We start from the raw sequence: 21,718 nt of genomic DNA, 5'->3' as shown, positions 1-21,718 counted from the left end.
AGGGGATACCTAACCAACGTTCTTTTGGCTGCTATTGTTTCTAATAAAGTGTTTTGGAATTTTCTTTGGTGAGTAGGAGTCACATTCCACGTGCTGAGTTTGCTTATGTCATCTTTGCCCTCTGAGTGATCACCTGAGCACTGGTCTGTATTTTAGTGTCCTCACCTGCTACCCAAATCAAGCAATTTCTGGGCTGGGTGACCGTATTATTCAGTAGTTCTGTTTCTACCACACACTCAGACTACAGTGCTCTCGCGCAAATCACAGAATCAGATTTTGAGCTCTCTACTTCTCCAACACTTTTGTCAAATCCATATCTTTAGCCACTGCCTTGTTTCCCCAAAGAGAGTTTAAAATAGTATCTAAAAATCTCTCCTCTCCCACACAATTCTCTTAAGGATGACCCGCAGGGATAGAATAGCTGAATAAGGACTGACATTGATGTCTTACTTCTTATTAGCAAATCCAAAACAAAGAATCACACCACACAGAAACCTGGCTAGCTTGTATTTTTTTTTTTTTTTAAGAACATGATTTAACTCATTAAATAGTCCCTTCATGTCGAATTTTCCATCATCTGAACATCCTACACACTTTTGCTGAGAACATCTGTGACAGTATGGAACATGTTTTTTTCCCCAGTATTTATTTGACTTAATGCTTACTCTAAGTATCAGACATTTTCCAAGATCCTGTGATATATCTTAGTCCGGTATTAGTGAGGGGATGTCAGTTATGCCTGTATCTTGAATAGTGTCAATCTGAATTGAAAATATGCCCCTCCCTTTTTTTTTTTTTTACTAACAGCTTTTAATTCACCGGCTGGTGGTGTCAATAATAATAGCTCAAGATCTATCACTGAATACGTCTTCTACTCTTTGAATTTACAGCTTCTTGAGAGCTAAACAATTTGTTTTCAGTCTAAATGAGAAATTCAGAATCAGCATAAAAGTGCTTGATTGAATCTATGAACGCCAGTTATTATCATTATTTATTCTAATTCCAGTATTTCTCATGATCTGTATTCTTCTCATACTGTTCACCAGAATTTGTTTTAGCAGGATGTCTTGGGATAGAAGAATGAGGATGACATCTTTTTGTTCCATAGAGTTTTAAATATACTTGTACACAAACAATTTAACTTTTCTAGATTCTTTTATTATATGTATTGCTCATATATAGGCTGACATACAAGAACTTGTCCCCCAATATGAAACAAATCACTTTTTTTTAGGCCAATGCTTACTGAGAGGCAGTAAAGATTTCCTTCCATTGCCTACTCTTTTGCAGTAACTTGTTGACCTCTGCTTGGTGCTCTGAGTAATAGACATACGCCAGAGGTTGCCAGGGCAGAAAGCCAAGACCTGGGAAGATCCAGGTCTCAGCAAGAAAAGGCCAGAGGAGAGGAAGTCCTTTTATAATTTATCAAAATAGGAACACTTGGAGCATAGGTTTTTATGAAGAACTAAAAATTGCCCCTTTTAAAAAATAAATATATGAAATTCACAGTTCATTTGGATTGAAATACACTGGGCAAAAATCTTTTACTTTACCAAAATAAGAAGAGCAGTTTACCCATCACCTGTCAATAAACTACAAAACTTTTTCTTTCTTTCTTTCTTTTTCTTTTTCTTTTCTTTTCTTTTTTTTTTTTTTTTTTTTTTTTTGGCATTCTCTTGGCTTGTTATATCAAGGTGAAGCATGGCAAAACATGGCACAAATGTAGACAGAAGCGTGTCAGTGTCCAAGGCCCTTGTTTCTGATGCCGTGATGCTTACACAGCAAGTATCAGATATATACCTTCGAAAAAGCTGGCAAAATAGTTTGTCTGGAGGCTCAACAAAGGACGAGATGAAGAAGCAGCGGCCAGATTTGGATTCATGTCTGCTGGGTACTGGCGAATGCTCAATAAATATTTATTGAATGAATTCAGTGACCTAGAAATGGAGGTCATGTCTCTTTTTTGATGCTTGTTCATAGATATTCCCAGCCACGCAAGCTGAAACACATCTACTAGGGTATTTGTGTCCCCAAAACTCTACTATCACCAGAAGTTTCTGATAGGGAATGCTAGGAACTCCCTTATTTCAAGAATTTTATGGTCAAATGATTCAAACTACTGTTTCCTTAAGGAAAAAGCAAAAGCACTTTTCCAGTTCTTTGTTGGCCATATTCCATTCATCAGAAAGAAAAATCAGACTCTCTGGAGGGCAGAGCTACCTTTTCCCCTTGCTTTTTTGCTTTTCACTTGGAAAGGGGGGTGATGCTCAGATGTTGTATTACAGAAACTGTTTGGTACTCTCTTCTCCAGCTCTCTCTGCCTCACTGCAAATGGGCGTACATAGTCCTGGAGTCTCTGGGTCTGCATTAGTGTTTGGGAGCTAGACTAGTGTCTCGCAGGCAGTTCCGACGTTATCGTTCATGAGGGGCACCTGGCTGGCTCAGCTGGAAGAGCATGTGACTCTTGATCATGAGTTCAAGCCCCACATTAGTTAGTTGTAGACATTACTTACATGAATAAGAAAAAATTATCTAAATTTCTAAATAAATAAGAAAAAAGTTATCTTTCATGAGAGGGCTAATGATAGCTCCCCTGGGAGTGGGAGGGAGGGGAGATAGGAAGCAACTTAATGCAAAATCATAAAGCAGCCTTGTGAGGTTTTTTTTTTTCCTAGAGTTTTTGAAGACCATGTATGATAAATAAGGCACTGAATACCCGACACTATAAGTTGAACATATGTTAGGAATAAACATCTAATTCACATGTATGGTTAAACTCTCATCCAGGGAGTCTCATTAGCAAACACATTAATTAGGATCCTGTTTACTTTGCTACTGTAAACAATTGTTTCTTTGAGCTAATCTAGTCTACCTTCATTAAGGTAAATCAGCACCAGTTAGGGCATGAAAATGTGTTTCAATTTTATAAGAAATAGAGGACCCATACGGAATTTCTATCTCTATATATCTTCTGATCATTTGGTATTTTAAACAATGAGCAAGGCTGGAGGTTTATCTTAAAATGAACTTCAAATGAGACCACAAATTATAGTATCCCTTCTGTGGCCATTCATTCATTCTTTCATGTCTTTCTGGGTATTAAGCATACCTAGAACAATAAGGCTTGGCTCCTGTTTTACAGTCTAGTATAAATCAGGAACATCAGCGCATGTAACATATATGGCCCTAGCCTTACCATCTTGTGGGTGCAAATGAGGGCAGAATTGTTCTACCACCCTACATCTCGATGTTCTGAGGCAGTAGTCAGCAAAGTACTACTCATTGGTGGGATCCAATCTGCCACCTATTTGTGTAGATTTTATTGAAACACAGCCATGCCCATTTGTTTACTTGTCTGTGGCTGTTTTTGCACTGCAACAACAGAATTGAGTAGTTGAAACAGAAAACCTGTAGCTCACAAAGCCTAAAATATTCATGACTTGGCTCTCTCCAGAGGAGGTTTACAGAGCTCCATTCCCACGCCTCCTGAATATCCGCAGTTCCCCCAGGGGGCTTAAGCATCAGTCCTGGGCATTGTTCTGAGGATGTCCTTTCTGGGGAACTGGGATTTTGCAGGTGCCCTTTGTGGGTAGACTCGGAAGCTTTGGGCTTCCAAACATCCTACAGAAATGCCATTTCCACAGGATCACCAGTGCCGCTGGCCTTGGTGGCCTCGATGCCATAGCTTTCACTGTCCCCTCGGCAAAACATCTGAGTTAGTAATGGTAGAACCAGAAACTTGTCAACCTTATGGGGGGCTTCCAGAAAAGACAGAGAAGGCCCAGAGAGCCTCTTGGGGATATGCCTAATCAAATCACTTGGGTTGGCCTCTGTGAAACTTCTCTGACTGCCGCAATCTGCCAGAATCTTGGGGACAGAGAAGAATCATGCTCCATGTTCCCCATCTGACACCCTCCACTCTTCTCTACCTGCTCTGTGTCTTGTTGGGTAATCGTTCATGGTGCCTTCAAGGATCACATGAGTTAGCTTCTTTGCCCTCTTGACTCCTGTTGGGTTCAGCCAATGGGAAGCACTGGCATGAGACTCAAGGGCAGAGAAGAGAAGATCCTCCCCTTTAGGTTACAGATTGGCAGAGTTGGGTTCCTGGACTAAAGTCCACACCTCCCCCAAAGCTGCCTCAGGCTGTGGTGATGGCTCACTCCCTTCACCTGTGGGGCTTAGGGATAGTAGCTGCTTCCCTAACCCAGATACTTTATCATTCCTTTTTCCTTAACCCTTCCCACCTTCTCAAACATTGTCCCTTCATTAAATCGTCCTTAATTGCCCTCTTTGAGTGCGTCATCCATTCCCCGCTGGCCCCCAGAATGCACCCAGAGCCATTTCCGCAGGGCCCCCACAAGTCAGGAGGATGGCTACGTTGGAATTAAGTCTCTCTTCTGTGTCTCAGGCTGTGGTATTGACTCCAAAGTTATTTTTTGAAATCTGATCCCTTCCAAGCCAGCATTCTCAAAGAGTAGTGACTCAAATAGGTACATGGAGGTGGGGAGGGACAAGGACTTCGCCGTATTCCACTTCTTGGTAACCTCTGAGCACCCAAACACTCCTGGCAGAGCGGAGAAAGGTGCCCCTTAACACCATTTGCGAATTGCGTCTGAGCTCCCGCTCTGCCAGATGCAAAAAGGGCCAGCGAGCGATCACCTACCCTTGTTCCTAGATACATCTCAGGCCCACCATCTACTCGGTCCAAATGCCCTGTTTTGGAAGAAGCACATTAGAGTATCAGGAGGCTGTGAGCCTGTGTTGTCTCTAGTCCTAACATAGGCTGTGAGCCTGTGTTGTCTCTAGTTGGCTGGAAGTTGCCTTCTGGGTAGAGGTTCAGAGAACGGATACATGCTGTGATTACATTACAGTATTTGCAAGGCCATGGTACAGAAGCAGAAACATAAAACACAAGTGCAACACTCAATCGGGAAGGCACAGTCTGTCAGCAAGACAAGCTTTGGCAAAAACTTATAAACACCTACCCATTCTGCTCTTAACTGCTCTCTCAGGGGAACTGCAATTCTGCTTGATTTCCCAGACTGGCCCTCTGCCCTGCTGCCAGAGGTCTCAGTCAGGAGGTTCCTCTTGGGTTTGCCATTCTGACTGATTTAATTTAGAGAATTTCTCGCTCTTCACATGGCAGCAAAGGTCACGTGGCTTAGCGATGATGTTGTTCAGGAAACAGCTTCTTTACTGCTGTGGTTCTGTAACACTGTTTGAAATTTCCCTTTTTGTACTATTTTTTTTTTTCCTCTTGGGCCTGAGATTATAGGGTCCTACCAAATAGTTTTATGACTGCACCTTGGAAAACACTCCACCGCCCCCTTTTTATTGCCAAAGGGTATGAGAATGTGTATTTGCACTTACCTAGTGCACTTTTATCTTCAGAGCATAATTTCCCATCTCAGAGAGACAGGAGTGGGTCAGGGAGGGAACCTTCTAGAGACCGAGTTGGTGTTATGTGTAGGCAGCTATATCAAGGAGAAAGAGCTCTGATAAAAAGAGGAGAAGGCTTGGAAAGCAAAGGACTCCAGGTCTCATTGCTTATGACTGTTTTATTTAGAATGTTGAATTCTGCCTGTAGTTGGGAAGTTAAGGTAGGGTCAGAAACCCTTTCGTGGTCATTGGTTTGGTTCTGTCTTCCCGATTTAACTCTAATCATGGTAAATGTGAATCTCACAGTACTCTATGGGGTAGGAAGTGTTGTCTCAGTTTTCCGTGGAACAGACTGGGGCTCAAAGACTTTGTGTCACTTGCCCAAAGACACACAACTCCTTACAGGTGGTAGAACACAGTGCCATCCTGGGTGTGCAAGCCCACCATCTTGGGTTTTCTCACTCTACAGGGGCAGCTGGCCTCCAGTGGGCTGATGATGCTCTGCTTGGGTTGTGGGCTCATCACAGAATTTTGGAAGAAAATTGAAGAATGTGTCCAGGCCTGACATGGAACTCCCACCAGTCCTGCCTGACTACTGAAGGTGGGTGCATTCTCTTTTTCTTTATGTCTGACTCAGGTGCTTGCCATTCTCTTTCAAATTTTTTTTACTAAACAAAAGTGATTCGACGTTTCATAATATCACTCAACACTGACAGCATCTTCAAAGAGAAGCCCATGTGAGCCCTGTGGACCAGATGAGCAGATCCTGTCTGTCTTTTCCTGACACACTTTCCTGTTGGTTCCTGCTGATCTCCCCTGCTGTGCTGTCACCTGGGGCTCACGGGCCAAGTATTCTGTTTTGTGTCCTTAGTAGTTCCTGCAATGGTATAAAACAGAGAGGGTGCACAATAAATATGTCTTTAATGAAAACACAGGGTATTTATGGTCTGGGGACAGCGAGTAGTCAGCGTTGCTAGTGGATAGGAGGAAAAGGTAAGGCATATGAATTTTACTCACTAAGAAAAGGATCTGTAAGGATGTTGTTTGAAAGGCAGAATTGGAACTCTGAGTCTATTTTTTACAACTGCCCCATGCCCCCTTCCCTGCCGCCAGCAGGCAGTGAGATGAACTGGCTGGGGCACCTGAGCACCGGCTGTTATCACAGTCCTGGTGGTTGGCAAAGAAGGTCTAAGTGAGATGGGGGGGGGGTGGTGAGAATGAAAGCCAGGGACCCAAAAACACCTGGTGGCATAGAATCAACTGGACAAGTTGACTCAATTGAAAGGGAAAGTGAGGGAGGGGTCAAATACTACATGTTTTGGAGCCTGGGTGACTGGGAGACACAGGTGATCATCTTGCTATCCCGGCTCCTCCTTCCCTACCCCACGCCCCACCTCGGCCACCATGTCACTGTTTCCTTAGCGCCGGCATCTCTCGTGTTGCCATCGGTATTGGCTTTTCCCACTCTTTTAAACTTGGAAAGGGAAATTCTCAGTGCCCATGCCAGCTTTGATCCTTCAGAACCTTGTAAGACAAGGTTTTGATGACTGTGTTTTGGACATTTGTGCTGAAGATGATGTTAGGACCATCCTGCCTGACTCCATTTCTACAGGGAGGGCTGCCGGCTCCCATTTCCATCAGATCTGTCTGTCCTGGCCACTCTGAGGGGTCACTAGAGAGAGGAAGAGCTTGAGGAAGAGCCTTGTGAAGGTGGAGGTCATAACACTAAGAGTAGATGACACTCCTAGAGACGTGTAAGAATAATTGCCTTAATTACCTTGGGCTACTTTAACAAAATAGCACAGGCTTGGAGCCTGAAACAACAGAAACGAGTTTTATTGTGATTCCAGTATTAACACACAGTGTAATATTAGTTTTAGGTGTACAGTGTGGTGATTCAACACCGCCTGGTGTTCATTGTGATGAGTGTGCTCTGAATCTCATCACCTACTTCACCCCACCCCACCCCCCGCCGGTAACCATCCATTTGTTCTCTATAGTTGAGTCTACTTCTTGCTTTATCTCCCTCTGTGTCTCTCTCTTTTTTCTTTGCCCATTTGTTTCATTTCTTAAATTCTACATAAGAGTGAAATCGTATAGTATTTGTCTCTGTCTGATTTAGCATCACTTAGCATTCTACTTTCTAGCTCTATCCATGTTGTTGCAAATGGCAAAATTTCATCCTTTTTTATGGCCGAGTAATATTCCATTGTCTCTACATACTACATCTTTATCCATTCATTGGTTGATGGACACTTGGGTTGCTTCCATAATTTGGCTACCACAGAGAATGCTGCTATAAGCATAGGAGTGTGCATAGCTTTTCAAATTAGTGTTTTTGTATTCAAACAACAGAAAAAATTTATTTCTCACAGTTCTGGAGGCTGGAAGTCCAAGATCAAGGTGCTGGCTGATTTGGTTCCAGGTGACAGCTCTTTCTGGTTTGTAGATGACTGCTTTCTTCCTGTATTGTCCCATGGTGAAGAGAGAGAGCTCCTTTCTTGTGTTTCTTCTTATCAGGTCACTTAAATTCCATTCATGAGGGCCCCATCCTCAGGAATTATCTCCCAAAGGCTCCCACCTCCTAACACCATCACTGTGGGGTTAGGACTTCAACACAGGAATTTTGAGAGGACACAGACCTATGGCAGTAATAAAATAGTAATAAAAATAATAATGGTAATATCAAATATTTAAGATTATGTTTTGAGCTTAAAATATGTAGGGATACACAACTCCTGCAACAACAATGTGAGGTAGATATAATTTTAAACCCATTTAGCAGTGAAGAAACACTAAGGTTAAGTCAGTGCTCAAGATTGCATAGCTTATGCGTGGAGAAGCAGGGCTTCTAGCCCAGGCAGTTGGACACTTACCCCAGCCTTCCCACCAGTCTGTTAGGCAGGGAGGCTGCTTGGAGGAATCTGGATGGATATTGAAGGCCTGTTGGCAGTGAGAAGGGATCTCTCAGGTCCCAGGGCCAGCATATTCCTTCCGTGAGCTTAGCACTCCCATGACTCAGACTTGCCCCCTGCAATCCTGGAGGGCTGGCTTTCAGCGCACTGGGGATGCCAGAAGAGTGAGCAATTGGAGCTGCTGGGGGTCGGGGATAGTATGGTGAACCCTGCCCTGCCTTCCCCAGAGCATGACAGCTGCGTGTGATGGAAAACACACAGAGCCTGGAGTCCAAGGTGGAGCTCCCACTGCTTCTTCAGGCCACAGTTCCCTCATCTGTGGAAAGAACTGTCAAGGGGATGGAAGGAGATTGGGTATGTGAATGTACCTAGTGCAATGCCAGGTGTAATCAACTTGGTAAAGGTTGATTTGTTCATTACCTCAGTCAGACAATGAACTGAGGGGCAGGGGGTGGCCCATCCCTCCTACTCCGGGGGAGCCTCCTAGCTTGGGTGTGTTCACATGATAATGTCAGAACACTCAACCATGGCCCAGAATGATGTTTCAGATGTCCTCATAATGGCACTGCTCCCGTGTACTCCCCGTTAAAGTGGGAGTCAGGATCTAGAGGAAACTCCTCTTGTGTTTTGTGTGTTCTGTGAAGCATTGTTTCCTTTTATTTGTCTCATGTAATGTGCTGATAATTTCATTGCACAAGTTGGCATTTCCAACTAATGTAATTACATTTGGAAACTGTTATAAGAGGCTATTACTAAAGAAATCAAATGTTTCTCCTCTTTATGTAAAATGGGGATAATAATTTCTCTTAACGTTCATACCATGCTCAGAGAGCCTTGACTTCAAGGAATTTTGCAAACACAAAGCAGCATTTCCCGTCTCGCTTTGTCCTTATTTAGCACCTATCACAATACTGCCTCTCTGGCAAAAAGTCATACAGAAAGCGTGGTCTCTTGGGTCCCATCGAACCATCAAGCCACATGAGTGACTGGGTGTTAACATTCGAAGACAGGAAATGTCAGACGTAAGTTAAGGTCTCTTGTCACAAGCTCAAACTATAATTTCCTAAACAGTTCCACATAAGCACAGGATAAAGACAGCCCCATTTCTTATCTGCCGGCAATCCAGGGCAAGATATCAGCCTGGAGGGACCAGCCACATCACTCCCGTCCATGCCAGGGGAGGAGGCTATGCTGACGAGCACAAGGGGATCCAGATAATGTTTTCCCCACAGCCAGCTGATTAGGGGTGAGGAGCACCCTCTCTGCCCTCCCAAACTGTCTGATGAGCCCCTAAGGAGATGGGGGTGGTTCATGGAGCAGGGGGCACAGTGCTTAACACCTGTTTGGTGACGATGACATACTTGTAGAATTCAACTGCGACTCCCCCATCACCAGTTAGTTATTACACATGGTTGAGTCACAAAGCCATCGTGTGAACTTGTACTTCTATTTGTCTTTTGGGTATGAGTGCAGCACACATCTATTAAGTGCCTATTATCCAAGACACTGTTAGGTCCTGGGAATCGGGAGAGGCAAAACAGTCCTCATTGTGCATAAAACAGAACAAAAGCAAAAGCACCCCAGTTTAGTGCAGAGATGGCACATGGTTTTCAGTTCTCAATCCAAAATACTTTTAGATGATTGGTCCCTTGCAGCACAGGTCAGAGGGGTCCTAAGGCCTTGTCTGGGTTCTGCAGGCGAGAGCACTGTCATCAGTGTCTTCCATGAGCATTCATTCACTTACTCAATAATGCCACAAATATTTATTTAGTGCCCCGTGTAATGCCAGACGCTGTTCTGGATGCTTGGAAGGCAGCAGTCATCACAGCAGACATTCTAGGGGAAGGAGACAGACAATCAACAAATAATAGAATGTCAGAGGGGATCAGTGGTAGTGGGAAGAAAAATAAAGCAGGCTAAAGGAAGAGGAGGGGACTGGTGAGGAAGAGGGACCTCTCCGATGAAGTGACATTTGAGCCACATCCATAATGAATTTTGAAGAATGTGTAGGAAAGAAGATTCCAAGCGGAGGAAAGAGCATGTAGAGAGGCTGGAAGCAGAGTGTGCTTGAGGGAAAAGTGCAGTGTGTCTGAAGTGGGGTCAGTGAGGGGTGGCGTGGCAGGAAGTCTGGCTGGCTATGTCGCCGAGCGCTATTCCTGTAGGGCCTCGTGAGTCTTGGTAATGCCTTTGGACCCTCGTCTGCCTGTAAGAAAAAGCCACTGGCGGGTCTCAGCAGAGGAGGGACAAGGGCACATTCCCTTATTTAAGGGCTCCGTCTGCCCGACAAGGGGGCCGTGAAGGGGGGCGAGGCTGGATGAAGGGAAGCCGGTGAGGACCCGGTTGCAGTCACCCAGGTGGAAGAAGTGCCGCGTCTGGGATGGGAGATGACCTGAGGGTGAAACCAGAAGGCCTCGCCCACGAGATGGACGGGCAAAGAGAAGACCCCCAGCTTCAGGGTCTGAGGAATGGGGGAAGAGGTGTTGTCGGGACGTGAGATGGGAAGGTGGTGGAGGAGCAGACAGGGGCTGGAGGAGATTTGGCCTCTTAGCCACGGTGGTTGAGCACTGCTGGTCGACACCCCAGTAGAGGTCCATGGAGGCCAGACTCCCGGGAAAGGGGGAGATGACAATGGCATGGGAGAGTGACAGCAAGCACCCCTGGCCTTGTCATTTTAGTTCATGGACATCTGACATCTCCTTGGACAAAATTCCCAGCACCGGCAACGTTTCGCCTTGGATTGTGAAGGAGATACAAGTTACCCTGTTAAATTTATTGATTATATTTTCTGATTAAAACCTGGCATGGAGGGGCCCCTGGGTGGCTCAATGGGTTAAAGCCTCTGCCTTCGCATTGGGCTCTCTGCTCAGCAGGGAGCCTGCTTCCTCCTCTCTTTCTCTCTCTCTCTGCCTGCCTCTCTGCCTACTTGTGATCTCTGTGAAATAAATAAATAAAAATCTTAAAAAAAAAACTGGCATGGATAAATATTAGGTATTTCAAAACTGAGATTGTTCAGATAGGCTGGCTGTTTTACAAGTAAGTTGGTGAGGTGAAGGTACATGAATTCATATATTCCACAAGCTTTGAGCAGCTCTTAAGTGATTTTCTTAACTTTTTGTGTGTAACTTGTAACACACAAATAAGACTAAGGAAGAAGAACCCCTTTATAAGGAGACTGTTTTCCTCATTTCATTTCCTCTGGGCACCAGAAATGCTTACTCAATATTTGTATTATATTTACATGTCAGGGTTTTTTTTTTTTTAAGATTTTATTTATTTATTTGTTAGAGAGAGAGAGAGAACACAAGCAGGGGGAACAGCAGAGAAAGAAGAAGAAGGCGTACATCTGAGCAAGAAGCCCGATGTGGGACTCAATTCCAGGACCCTGGGATCATGAACTGAGCTGAAGGCAGATGCTTAACTGAGCCATCCAGGTGTCCCTACATGTCAACTTGAAGATGAAACAGTCTCTGATTCTCTTTTGCCTTCATCTACGTCCTGCTTTTGGCTCAGCCTGCTCAGCAGGTGGTTGATCTTGAGGCTCCTCAGACATCCTCTTACCTCACAGTACTTGCCATGGCTGTTCCCTCTGTCTGCAATGTTCTTCCTCTTAGATCTTGGCAATGTGCATTTGTTCACTTACTCTAGGTTCCTGCTTAAATGCTGCTTTGTCGTGACAGCTCATCTCAGGTGCCATCTGCCTGCCTATGTGCCCTGTCCTCACATCACCTGTCACCATTGGACATACCTTGTCTGTGCTTTTGCTCTTGTCAGTCACCTGCCATTAGAGCCTGAGCTCATTGGGACAGGGTTCGTCTTGTTCTAGGCACTAGAATCATAATTGTTTCTGGCACATAGTAAGTCCTCCATAAATGCTTGGAGAATGAGGACCTGAACTTGGTGGTACCTTTCTCCCCCACCTTTTCAAGTTCAGGTTTACAGGTGCTTTATTAGTTTGCTAGGGCTGCTGGAACAAAATACCATGGACTGAATGGCTTAAACACTAGAAATCAACTTTCTCATGGTTCTGGAGGCCAGAAGTCCAAGATCAGGTGCCAGCCTGGCTGGCTTCTCCTGAGGTCTTGCTCCTTACCTGCAGATGGCCCAGCTTTTGCTGTGTCTTCAATGCCTCTTCTCTGCTGTGTCGTTTCCTTTTCTTATAAGGACACACCGATCCTGTTGAATTAGGACACCAATCCTACTGGATCAGGACCCCACCCTTATGACTTCATTTAACTTTTAAAAGCTTTATATCCAAAATCAGTCATTTTGGAGGTTAGGGCTTCAACATATGAATTTTGAGGAAACATAATTCAGTCTGCAAGAGATGGAGCTTCAAATGACAGACTCCTTCCCCTGGCCTCTATGATGATGAGATGAGTTTTTTAGAACAATGCTTTTCCTCTCGGGATTCCATTCCTTCATGCTGAAGCCATGCATGACTGTGGCTAATGGGGGAATGCTAGGTGCCCGGCCAGCCTGAATCCTCTGCCTTGGGTCCTGTGTGATTTCTGTCCCTGGGTATCCCTGCACTTGGAAGTCTACCCTTTGCCTGGAGCCCTTGGCTGGCTTGCCACGGCTGGCACTTGTCTTCAATGACTCGCCCCTGGGAAGGTTGGTGGCTGTGGCTGCCAGGGGCCTCTCTCGCTGGCAGATCTGAATCTACGTTCTCTCAGCCACCACGTGCCCTGCCCACACCCACTGCCCTCCCGCAGGGCACCGTGGGGCGTGATGTGGGTGGAGTTATATACCCTTTGATGGAGGACTTCCTTCTTGGAATCCAAACTTAAAACGGACTGTCTGTCTGAGCCATGCTCAGGGTGGCCTCACTAAGCACTTTCTATCCACTCTCTTATGTGAGCATTGCTAGGCCCTGGCAATACAATGACGCCAGCCACACAGCACAGCCTGAAGCCAGTGTTGATAGAGACCCAAGGGACAGGGGAGGGCAACAGAGAAAAGTACTACCCTATCCGGAAGGGGTCAAAGTGGGAACAAGGTCCCCAAATCATTGACACTCCTCCCAATGAGAGACAGAGTCTCTGTCCTCTCCCCTGCAATCTGGGCTAGCTTGCGACTGTGTCAAGTGCTAGAATGTGACAAAGGTAATGCCATGTGTATTCCGGAGCTAGGTCATAAAAGACATGTGGCTTCCATTGTTCACTGGAACAATGTATCCTTTACATAGGATGTCTGGTCACCTCACAGCTGTTGTGCCAGAGGGGCCACGGGCAGACAGTCTGGTGGGTGGTCCCAGGTGAGGTTCAGCCTTCAACCACCCTCTCCCCCCAACTATCCTGGATACTGAAGTGAGAAGCCATTCGGGAGTGGATCTTACGGTTCCAGCTGCCAGCCCTCCGTCATCTGCATCAGCCCCAAGCAATGTGCCAGACATTTTGGAGAAGAGGCAAGCCATCCTCACTTGTCTTGTTTTACTCCACTAAGTTTTGGGTAGTTTGTTATGCAGCAATAGTAACTGGAACAGGGCACAAGCAAGAAGGCGCTGGGACCGGGTTAAGGGATGAGCTCACCCGATGGACACAATGCTATAGCACAGACCAGGCAGAAGGGTCAACAAATGCAGAGGCACATAGAACATTCGAGTCTGGTGTCTTCAGGGGATAGCCACCACTGGTACTCAGCTGGAGCACAGGCTGGCCAGAATATGAGGCTGGGACATTAGGTAACTGGGACTCTCCTATGCCTCGCAAGGGCCTCATCATGCTTGATTCCGTTGAATCTAAGTTTGCCACTGTTCCACGATTCCTGGTGATTTACTCATGCAGTAGTGACTTATTAGTGAAGTTAACTGTTGCATGGTACTTGAGATGTTAGCTATAATACAGCCATTGAAGAAGACTTTATTTCCTAAGTCATTGATCCGAGCTTTTAATTTTGCTGTTTTAACATTTTAACCATGAGTGTTACTGTCTCGTCCTCGAGTGTCCATTATGTTGTCCCCAGAAAGGAAAGGCACAGGTGTCTGCCTTTTGGAAAGCTATCATTTCCAGCAGACAGAGAGGACCGGGGCTTGGGGGGGGGGGTCTCCTAAGAAGACAGATATTTCTCTGTATTCTCTATCACATTTTTTCCCCTGTACTTACCATCTCCTTTTACTTTTCATGGGAACAAAAGCCCTTTCCTTCCCTGGAAAGGAGACTTCCCATCCTGTGTTCTTGTTGAGGCAATTTTAGAAGTACCTCGCTCTGTGCTGCAGGATATTGTAGTGCGTTTCCATAACATATTTAAGGGCTCACTCCTTAAAACTGTCACGTCTGGAGAGCCCTAGATAAGTCAGCAAGGACACAGACGTGATCACTCTCTCCTGCCCCTAGTATTACAGGCAGCTATCAATTCCAGCTCATTTAGACCGATCCAATCCCGGCACCAAAAGCCATTTCCATATTATTACACCAAACTGGAAATCGCAGAGGCTGTGTATTCCTCTGCAAAGGCTCCAATTTAAGCTTATAACTTAGCACTAGGTTATTAGTGATATGCATCATTATTCTCAAGATACATTCCATCTGCAAGATTTTGTTCTCAAATCCGATGGACGATCTCAGCTGGGCTGCTCTCTCTGCTAGCAGCAGCACCGCTCGTGGTAATGCGCTCTTACCAAGGGCTTTAACATTAATTTTTGATCATTGATTCCTTGCATCAACAGCGCCGTGATCCTTTCTAGTGGGCAGAGAAACATCATAGACCCAAGGCCCAGAGGGAGGGAATGGACAAACTGGAGGTAGGAGGAATGGGGCTTTCATTAAGTGGGATCTCTCAGGGCCTCAGAGCGTCTGTGTGGACGCTACAACCATGACCTGACAAGAAAAAACGAGAATCTGCTTTCCATTTTTCTTGTAGTCTGGATGTGGCTTGTTTCAGTCAAATAATTCAATTTCGGAAAAACCAGATATTCAAGTTGAGGAATGATACGTGCAACCAGATCAATTGTTTTGATTGTTTTATTGAATCAAGAAAGTAAACAAAAAAGGTTTGACAATTTACCTGGTCCGAAACATTTAACTGCTCACTCCAGAAAATCTCCGAGGTCTGTGTCAACTGTAAGATTCTATTATCATTTTGTCAGTGAAATTAGTTGAATTTAGAGAGCAGAATTTCTACTCGATAGCTACAATTATGTGAGTGGGAGAAGCTGGGGAAAGAAACTCTTTTGCCTTATTTTATGGCTAAATTGGAAATGTGTGGTTTCAACTCACATTTCCTGAATGTGAACCTCAGATTAAACAGTTTCATGGACATGCTGTCAATTAATTCTCACCATCGCCCTGTGGGGGGAAGCTCAAGATGTCCACTTTAATGTTAGGTAACGGAGCCTCAGGGAAGGGGAGTTAGATAAAGCCCTGCGAGCTTTTCGGTAAATTGCACTGAAGTTTTTAATTAGCTTAAGCTGATGGGTCTCAAAGGGTGATGTCTCGACGAGAGGCAGCACCTCACCTGGGCCCTTGTTACCAGTCAAACCCTCAGGCTCCACCCCAGACCGAGGGAGTCAGAAACCCTAGGGGCCCGTTCCAGCAAACTATTTTACTAAAGCCCTCCAGGTGATGCTGATGCATGTTCAAGTCTGAGAACAATTTGTTCCAAGGCCAAGTGTGACAAAGATTGAGAAGTACGGATGTTTCTATGTTAAGACAAGGAGTTCTATGTCAAACTGTGAAATTAGAGCTGTAACTTGGGATGCATTGATCACACATAAAGGACCGTTTGCTTTTTAAGAAGTGTGCATCACAAGTTTTAATCGGGAATATTCCCCTCATGTTTTTAAAATAAGATTCGACCTGCAGATCTTTAATGTATATAACATTTTCTCTTCGGGAATTCAGTTTGTTTTAGTTCTTATTTCTATTGCTGAATAGAGTTGTTTACTTAAATTGCATTATTTAACTATAGTGAGAGGGGCACATGCTCAAATTTGTATTAGACCCTGTTGTTTCAGTCATCCAGATCAACACCTGGTACATAATGGGCGCCTGATAAATATTTGTGAATGCATGTCTAGGACCCTATTACACAGAAAGTCTTCTGTGTGTGCGTCTGCATCTGCTAGGATAGTTAACCAGTAAAACGTAGCATAAATCATATAACGAGAACTAAGTGAGGAGTCAGACCATTAAGCATGGGTAGAAGCTGTGGGGACGATTTGCTGAGATTTCTTGTCGAGCTTAACGTGGGGTAGGGTTTTCAAGGGTGAAGAATGTTGAAAAGCCATGCATTCATTGTCCTGGTGCACTCTTAGAGGAAGATTGGGTAAGACCTCTGGCAGAAAATCTCCAGAAAAATCTGGAAACATGGAACTGGGGCTTGAAAATACCATCATCACAGTCATCAGCACTTCAGACTCTTCCTGTGGTTTACCAGCTTGCCAAGTAATTTTGTGTTCATTAAGCTCATTTTTATTTTCACATTAACTCTGTGGAATGAGTATCCTTAGCCCCATTTTATAGATGGGAATAATAGGTGTCTAGAGCATTACTGTCCAATAGAAATACATTGAGCCATATATGTAATTTAAAAGTCTCTGGTAGCCACATTAGAAAAGCAAAAAGAAACAGTTAAAAATCAATTCTAATAATACATTTTATTTCACCCAGTATATCTAAAATATTATCATTCCAACATGTAATCAATATGAAAATTATTAGAGAATTCACATTCTTTTCTCATTTGTTTCGTACTAAAGACTTTGAAATCCAGGGAGTAATCTTACATTCACGGGACATGTCAGCTCCGACTAACCTCATTCAAGTGCTCAGCAGCCTCGGTGGCTAGGACCTCCTGATTTAGATCGTGCTGGTGGGGACAGAGTGCGGAATGAAAATATGCTTCCTGAAGCATGAGAATAATGCCCACAACTTAGAAGGAACTTTGCTCCCAAACTAATGCTAGTAAACAAGAATAACCATAACAATGAAACAAACAAGACAAAAAGAAAATGACTCCATGCCAGTCAATCCAAATGTGTTTCGGTGTGGCATGTGTTTTACTTTTTAAAATGTTAGGACCATAGGGAAAGGGTCACTGGGTGATGGACACTGTGGGGGGATATGTGCTATGGTGAGTGCTGTGAAGTGTGTAAATCTGATGATTCACAGACCTGTACCCCTGGGGTAAATAATACATTATATGTTAATAAAAATAATTTTAAAAAATGTTAGGACCAGTATGGAAAAGAAACATTTTGACCCCTTTCCAGCACAATGCCTGCAGTCGAGAAATCAGAGTGGGTTGTGTGCTCACAACCCTAACAACAAAATCGGAGCCTACATCGTTTCAGACTTTTTCAGAGTGTGATCATATTCCAGGTGACAGAATCTGACCGAACGGGGAAGGACTGAAATCTACAAGGTAACATCCTCTCATAGGCGAGTCTCAAACCAACCCAGGGCTATCTGCCTCTACTTGGAGGTAGTCCTCACTCAGTATCAATAATACAGGCATGTGGGCCCAAAATGCAAATATGTTGTGTGCATTAAGAATTTACATAGAAATACGGACATACTCAGATCCAATGAAAAATGCCATGTATCCAACTGCCAGAGTTTAGTTATTTAATTGGAACTGATTGTGAAGTACAAGGTTTTTACTATACACATTTTAACGCAGATATTTATATTACTCAGGAACAGAGATTCTCCCAAGAGCTTTATTTAGAACCCTTATTGAACCACCAATATCCTTCAGACTCTGAAGAAAGGTTAACCTGGGGCTCCAGAGGATGTGAATCTCCATTGGTCCACATGCTGCCATGAGAAACAAACCAAGTCGCCAAGATACTTGGATCATTTGTCACTCACGTTACACGGTTGCTCCGGGCCATTTTCACTTTTACTTCATGCCTGACTTCCAGAACAACCATGCACATGTTAAAATAGCTATCTACAAAAGGCAGTATAGATGCCCTTAGCAGCTTAGGCAAGGAAGGTCAGTATGAAATGAATAAAGAGCTGATCGCTGGACATGTACTTTCAAATACCTTCATATTATTTTCACTCATCACCTGCTACAATTTATTATTTAATGGGACTTCCATAGTTAGGATAAATTTCAATTTAGAGCAGTCATCCTTATACTTTAAGGCCTTTTATAAATTAAAAACAAAAACAAAACACAAACAAAACAAAACAAAAAACCAGAGCTGTAATAGGTTCTCCACCCCGGAGAGGTGTGTGTGGGGGAATCATATACACACAAAATCTTACATGTGATTTAAAGCACTTTACTGCTAGAATCCCTCCATTTCCCTCCCCGAATCTGGTTTGAAGTCTAGGTGTAGAAAGAAATTCACTTTTAAGAGTCCCTTGCTATAATGTGTGCTGCTGGGTCTATTTGGCAGAACGAGAACCATTGATCAGAATGCATTTAGATTTGACTGCTTTCCCAATTATGAATTGTAATTACACAGGATGTAAACACGGGTTTAAGTGGTTGTAAAACTACTCCAATGCTTGTCACACTATTAATTTAATAAACTAAATATTTAGCTGGGGTCCTCATAATTAGGCATCAGCCGACGGAAGGATTCTGGCAAACGCTGACATCCCATCCTTGGCCCCACGCTTCCCACTCCCCTCCCCCGGGGGGGAGAAAAAGAGATGGGGAGTGATGACACTAATCTCTGCCTTCAGGTGTTTATCACACCACGGAAGCCAAAACAATTACTCAGGGCTTCACAGGGGTAGGCACGGACTGGTAAATTTCAAAATGCTATTTCCTTGGAGAATGTTTTTCTCGCCGTGTTTCACACCGACAGAGGGAAAACCATTCCCCCACAGGAGCGGGCCTCCTTCAGAGCGCAAATACAAACGCACAAAAATGACATTATATTCTTGCCTGCCTGGGGCAAAGAGAATCACCTATTCTTAACAGGACTTCAGGTGTGTGATTTTCTGCCATTTTCCTTCTTTTGTTAGATTAGAATGACTGCGCCTTGTAAGAGCAGAGCTGAAATGCGGTCCTATCAGGGCAGGGCGGCGGGAACAGACACACTGCGGCATGTTCTGTCTTTAACGGAACTTGACACATTCTCACCACGCAGGAATTTCAGAGTCGAGGCAGACAGATGTAGGAGAGGTAGTAATTATTTTTTCTCTCTTCTAGTCAGCCCCCCCCCCCCATACGATTCATACTTCACTAATTAAATAATAGTTTGTGATGCCTCTGAAAAGCTGGGACTATTTAGGAAAATGGGTCTTATTTTTCCTTCTAATTCTCTGTAGTTCGCTTCTGCTAGCCTCGCTAAATCTTCAGTGTTAACATAATTAGGTCTCACGGAATAATGGCCCATTTCACCAGCTATCATTTCAGGTTAATAAAAACATCACATAATTTTAAATGTTACTACTCTATTTTAATTCACCCATCAATTAAAAGCAGCTCTTGGGTGACAGGAGAAGGTAGGAGGAGGATTAGATGCTCAACTGTACAAATGTAAATACACCCCTAAGATCATTTAAGTCTTCTTGAGAGGCTTTTCCAGGACCTACTCGAAAAATGTGTCAGGAGCAGAATTTTTCTGCCATGATCGATCTCAATAATGGGTTTTTCACAGATGTTATCTCATTTCTAGTGAGATATCTGTTTTAGTTATTTGATTCTTAGTTATTTGTTTCTTATTTATTTGAATAGATCTGTTTCTTAGTTATTTGATTCTTCAGATGCAAAATGAAAATAGTATGAGTCACACCTTCCCAGGTGTTGTGGAAAGTAAAAGGGCTCCAAGTTCCCAAGATTCTGGTGAAAATTCAAAATGTGATAGTTGGCATTCTTAATCTTTTCTGACATCATATTATGTTTATGTGCAGTTTATGGTGGGAAATCCTCAGCATCTGTTTTAGGTAACTAAAGGGAAAAGGTACTTTTAGTGTAAGAAAGTGAAAATGTGGTTAAAAGGGAAAAACTCTTCTATATGGGACTGGTCAGAACTGTAGGAATATTTGTGCCAGATCAACATTCAGTATTTCTTAGATAGAAAATGGATTAGAATCTAGTCCTGATTTCCTGAGGCCAAGAAGGAATTGCTCACAACCAGACATTTGGATCAAGACTCTGGGATGCTCCTTAACTTTATTTTTCATTCTTATATACCATTAAGGCTTTCTAATTGGATTAAAAAAATCCTATTGTTTTACCTGGTTATTCATGTTGTTCTAATATAGAGCTTGTTACCATCCCCATCCTTACCAAGGAAGACTGGGAATAAACATAATGGGGAAGGAACTCTATTCAGATTTCTGAAGCTGAAGTTTTTAAACTATACCAGATCATAAGAGAGTCCCGGGGCGCCTGGGTGGCTCAGCGGGTTAAAGCCTCTGCCTTTGGCTCAGGTCATGATCCCAGGGTCCTGGGATCGAGCCTCGCATCGGGCTCTCTGCTCGGCAGGGAGCTTGCTTCGCTTCCTCTCTCTCGGCCTGCCTCTCTACTTGTGATCTCTGTCAAATAAATAAAAATAAAATCTTAAAAAAAAAAAAAAGAGAGTCCCATATGTAACAAATATATAGAACATGTATTTCGAAGTTCCCACAGATTTCTGTGCAAGGCTGGGAGCAGAGAAACTGTTGAACAGGTATCTTATTCAATTTTGAACAACAGGTGAGGTACAACAAACCCATATCCCATAATGCACAGAGCACCCTTTTCAGAGTACGGGGTCTTTACATCCTAGTAATACTGGATTATTGATGGGAGAGAGGCGGCAATGGGACAAAAGACCTTACTTCAGGGTTTCCTCACAGCTGCCCTTCAGCCCATCCCAAACTTCCTACCACCCAGGAAGGCCACAGCGCAGGTCCGAGAAAGGGTGCGGCAGGTAGGGTAAGGCAGAACATTCACTATAGGAACTCCTGAACTGTAGCCCATGCTGTCCCCCAACATGCACCTTTCTCTTACCCAGGTGAGTGATTTATGTCAATTTAGTGATTTAATTAAAGGGCTCCTGGTGCAGTGTTTCCTTCCAGGCAGATCCAACAGGTGGGGATCGGGACAAAAGTACCAATGAAAACCCATGTGCCACGTGGCTAAAGAGTTAAAAGTTACACGGCAAGCTAACACAGGGTTGAATAAAATACGTTCCAATCTGCCACTTCGACGCGAATGCTTTTGTAAGAATTGGAAACCCAGGTATCGATGTACAGTCTTTAGCCAGCTCAGAGTACCTTCCATCTGGATCCTGGTCCTGAGGCAGCCCTAGTCTCTCCCTCCCACCCTTTAGCCCCTTTCCTTCCATCCCTGAGCTCTGGTTTGCACCACAAGGGGCTTCTTCTTGCTTAGGTGAGAATTCTCCAGGGTACACCGCCAGGACTGATTCACTAATCTACCCACACAGACTCACTGTTGGCCGCGCCTTGCACCCAGGAATGTGTAGCCATGATGCATGATGCTGCTTGCCTGTAGGAACTGGGGCTCCCAGAAGA

This window comes from Mustela lutreola, chromosome 10 (genome assembly GCF_030435805.1).
Source record: "Mustela lutreola isolate mMusLut2 chromosome 10, mMusLut2.pri, whole genome shotgun sequence".
Taxonomy (NCBI): domain Eukaryota; kingdom Metazoa; phylum Chordata; class Mammalia; order Carnivora; family Mustelidae; genus Mustela; species Mustela lutreola.
Note: the sequence above shows the minus strand (reverse complement) of the source record.